Here is a 4,557-nt window from a genome sequence, read left to right on the forward strand (position 1 = left end):
AGCCAGATAGAGAGGGCGAGAGAGCGAGAGAAATGAGAGAGAGAGAGAGAGAGGGGGAGGGAGAGAGAGAGAGAGAGCGCGAGACAGACAGACAGAGAGAGAGAGAGGTAGAGAGAGAGAGAGAAGAGGGATGGTAAGACGAAATCAGAAATTTTGAGAACAATTTTCTCTTGCTGACGATTGTTCGTAATCGTCAGGAAACAAGCCAGACATTACGGCTGCAGAGTCATGAACGCGCCCTCTACCAGTAACCACAGATAACACTGCAACAATAATGTTAAGCAGCAGTCACACTGCAATGTAGAAGATCAGGATCGCAGCAGAAGGCGCATGCCAGTTCCAGGGTGAAAAAGTTACATACTGGACGATGTCATAGCGTGCAGAATAACAAAGCTAACAACGTATCATTGAGGCATGATATCAACGCCTTCATTAAGAGAATTAATTTCGCGCATTGTATCAGAGCGCATTGTGTTCACTCTGGTTCAGTGATCAGAAATTATGCATGTGCTTGTTGTCCATTGGCTGATGGTGGCGTGAGCAGAACACGTGATAAAAAACAATCGCGTTGATTGGTTCAACTGTCTTACTCCGTACACAGCAGCAGGCAAAATTCAAACTCATTTCACTTTCGCCGTCGCCGTGAAACCCGGCTGGCGCCGTGCCGTGTCAGTGGAGACTGCACCATACAATATAATAGATTTGAACTTTGCCGGTAGGGGTGAACGGCGCCGTTTCCGTGGCGTTCCGTGCCGCGCCGCGTGTGTGGAGACGGGCCTTTAGTTAAGAGTCATATGTCGTACGCAGCATGATGACCCACATAAGGAACGAACTATTTGTCTATTGCGATCTATATCGCGACCCACATAATAAAGTAATCGATATATGAACATAACCATCGATTTCACAGTTCCCATGATCTGTTATACGCAGGCACAACACCACTTCACTAATATTATGGTGTAACATCAAAATACAGAACATACATATAACACATAAGCCTTCATAACATTATGAGATTATGTGTTCTTGATATCATCAACATATATTGTATCGCGTATGCGTAAAATATCCTTCCATCGCGGTATCGGGTAGTATCGGTATCGGTATCAGGTAACCACGTAACTAGGTATGCGTCTGTCAGAAGCCTGGTTGTGTCGCCAATCCTTTCCTTGCATCTGGTTGTTAGAATCTTGCTTCTACACCAAGCTCGCTCCTCACATTTTCCGCGCCATATTGTTTCATGCGTTTCTCTCATCGTTAATAAGCTGTCTGTCTCTGACAGGCTTTGCTGTTAGTCTATATTTGCCGCTCCGCTATCGAACCAGTATCGGCCGTAAAGCCTAGCGCACACATCCGAGCAAAACAGGTAATTTTGTTTTCCAGCGTTTCGCGTTCTGCTCGGCGAGCAAGCCCACACATGCCACCCGACACTGCCGCTGTCACATGACATCCAAAATAGCCATCCAATGGACATCCAATTTTATGTGTCATGTAATATTTTTAAGGATATTGATTGGAGACCGTCTGTGGCGTTTAGCTGTGTAGCAGAACAATTGACGCACACACCCGAGCAAAACATACGCTCAGGTGAAACACGCTCCGCAAATAAAACATTGCTTGTTCAGCGAAACACGCTCAGCTGAGCAATGTTTCTTGTTTCGGGAATCCGCACACAGCCACGAACATCGAGCGAAACACGTTTTGCTCCACGTTCAGGTGTTTTGCTCGGGTGTGTGCTCTAGGCTTAAAGCCCAGCGCACACATCCGAGCAAAACACCTGAATGTGGGCCAAAACCTTGTTTCGCTCGATGTTCGTGGCTGTGTGCGGATCAATATCCTTAAAAATATCACATGGCACATAAAATGACGACTACCATGCGGCAAAATGGTTACATGCGGCGCTGTACGCAGTGTTTCTGTATGTTTTGCTCAGCTGTGTGCTGTGTCGAGTGGCGTGTGTGCGCTTGCTCGCCGAGCAGAAAGCGAAACGCTGGAAAACAAAATTTCCCGTTTTGCTCGGATGTGTGCGCCGGGCTGGAAGCGGACGTTTCACTGATGTATTTTAGAAGACGATATCGGATAATAGCCGTTAATTCCTATAGCCTTACGTCAACACAGCTACAGCTATAGCATGCCGAACAAATATATATAGCTATATACCTTCAGGTATAGCTATATATATTTATATATATATATAAAAAAAAAACCGCTTTGCGCCCTAAAATACACCCTGTCCCAATATACTGCACTAAAAAGTATACCCTGTTTCAATATTGCACACTTCGGTTATGTCCTGTCCTCCTGTCAATATAGGCAGATATTGGTCCAATATCGGCCTGGTGATTGTTATATTGTTTAGCCAATATTGGGCCGATATTGGACCAATATCTGCCTATATTGAACTAATATTGGTCTGGTGATGTTGGCTTAATATTGGCAAAACAATATTGGGCCAATATCAGCTTGATGGGTGTGTATCTAGATAACCCTGTGCCAATAATGATGCTCGGAAAATATACCCTGTCCGGCGGCACGTCCCCAGTACCTTTAACAATGGGTGTGCCCCCGGGGTGTAAAGTTTAAAGGAGAATTCTCCGCAGTAAACATTCAACATGTTCAAAGTACGAGACACCGTTTGATTTGAGTACATTTGTGCGCTTATTCTGATCACAACAATCGATTTTCTAAAAAAAAAACTTTCCTTACTGAATTAAGGCCTTGGAAATGGTTTGCTAAAAATCATAAAAGTAACATTCATAACATTTTGCAGCTTAAATTATTATTTGTACACGTAATGTAATGTAATGTAATGTAATGTAATTAAAAAAAAAATTGAAACCGTGCAACGTTAAAATTGCAGATAAGATTACCGCCACAGGCATCGTACACTCAAGCGCACTCAGCAGACAAGCACACTCAGCAGACAAGCACACTCAGCAGACAAGCGCACTCCGTTATTCCGTACTTGCGCGTGCGCGTGCGCGTGCGCGTGCGCGCGTGCGACGCTTGCATGTATGCTGATGCGCACGTGTGTGTAAATAAACGTCAGGGCTGACACCGAAAAACGGCTGAATCGACTGACTTAATTTTTAGCTCGTGCGATGCATTTAAGTTACTTTTGAAAATGTCAAAAAACTTCTATTTATGTTCCGAAGTACAAACTTCGTTCCGAAAGAACACACCCTGATCTAAACAATCAAGAAATAGTAGCTACAGTATTTCCCGTATCCGGGTGAGGTTATATTTATGCTAACGATGCATTTTCACTGTTTGTGAAAGAAAGCTTGTCCTGCAGACGGGGATGGCTAGTGAGCCCACACATTCTCTCCCTAAATCAGCTCTTGCACAATTTATAATCAATCGCATTATATTCGGCCATGCAAACAATGCTTCAGCCTTTGCGTGCGTTTTCGGTTTATGTCGTGCTAATGCGTCGTGCCTCTCTCTCTCTGATATAGATACACGCACGCACGCACGCGCGCACGCGCACACACACATACATACACAATGTTACACACACACGCACACACTCACATCTTAATCCCTAATCCTACCATTACGCTAACATTGTATATCCATTATATAGGAGACAGACGGAATTAGGACACACGCTGGAGCAAAACGTTAACACCAACCTATGTTTTATCATAAGCTGGAATGGCTGCTCGACATATTTCTATTACGTCGTCACATGATAAACTAATTACAATCACAAGCACCAAGACCGTGACAATAATAAAACTATGGTAACTAAAGGCAAACTGTATTTACTACCAAAATCCTAATGTTTATCCACTCTTTTTCGCCTATTATTACCTCCGCCAGGGGCTTGGCGGGGATTATGTTTTCACCGGCGTGTCTTTGAGTGTTGGTTTGTGTGTTTGTGTGTTTTGTGTGGTACATGCACGTTTGCATTGGTTCCCTTCGCTAGTGCGCTGGCTGTAGACTTACAAAACAACGGCAACCACAGCTAAGGGCACCACAGCCTCCCCACCTGCACGCTCGCATAATGCCGGATCCAATTAATTATTTTAATTATTAACTTACTTAATTAATTTTTCCACTTTAATTAAATTAATTAATTGATAAAAAATTTAACATTGAGAGAATTCAGCTGCCTTGAACGGAGGTCTGTGCTCTCCGAGTTGCTCTAGTTAGTTAATATTTTCAGGTAGATCTGCAAGTTACAATCTCACCACACGCACGCCACTATTCACAAAATGCTACTTAGAGACTCGCGTATCCAGACAACTCTACCGCCTGTGCGCATGACTGTATGCTTATGCCATCTGCTTCTCTCTCTCTCTCTCTCATCTCGTCTCCTCTCTTCCTCAAGACTCGACTCCCTCTCTTCGCTCGTCTCATCTCTCTCTCTTTCTTTTTCTCTCTCTTCTCTCCCTCTCTCTCTCTCTCGGTCTTTCTCTCTCCTCTCTCTCTCTCTCTCTCGCTCTCGTCTCTCTCTTCTTTCTCTCATCTCCGTCTCTCTCTCTCCGTCCCTCTCTCTTTCTCTCTCTCTCTCTCGTTCTCGTCTCTCTCTTCTTTCTCTCATCTCCG

At 44.2% G+C, this 4,557-nt stretch overlaps 1 protein-coding gene across 1 annotated transcript in view; it reads left to right on the forward strand.

Annotated features, from left to right (window-relative positions):
- Nucleotides 1–4,557, forward strand: part of LOC106820849 (leucine-rich repeat-containing G-protein coupled receptor 5-like) — a 150,984-nt gene that overhangs the window by 58,781 nt on the left and 87,646 nt on the right. The window lies entirely within an intron of this gene.

The sequence above is a fragment of the Priapulus caudatus genome, unplaced genomic scaffold (genome assembly GCF_000485595.1).
Source record: "Priapulus caudatus unplaced genomic scaffold, Priapulus_caudatus-5.0.1 Scaffold3, whole genome shotgun sequence".
In the NCBI taxonomy this organism is placed as follows: Eukaryota; Metazoa; Priapulida; class Priapulimorpha; order Priapulimorphida; family Priapulidae; genus Priapulus; species Priapulus caudatus.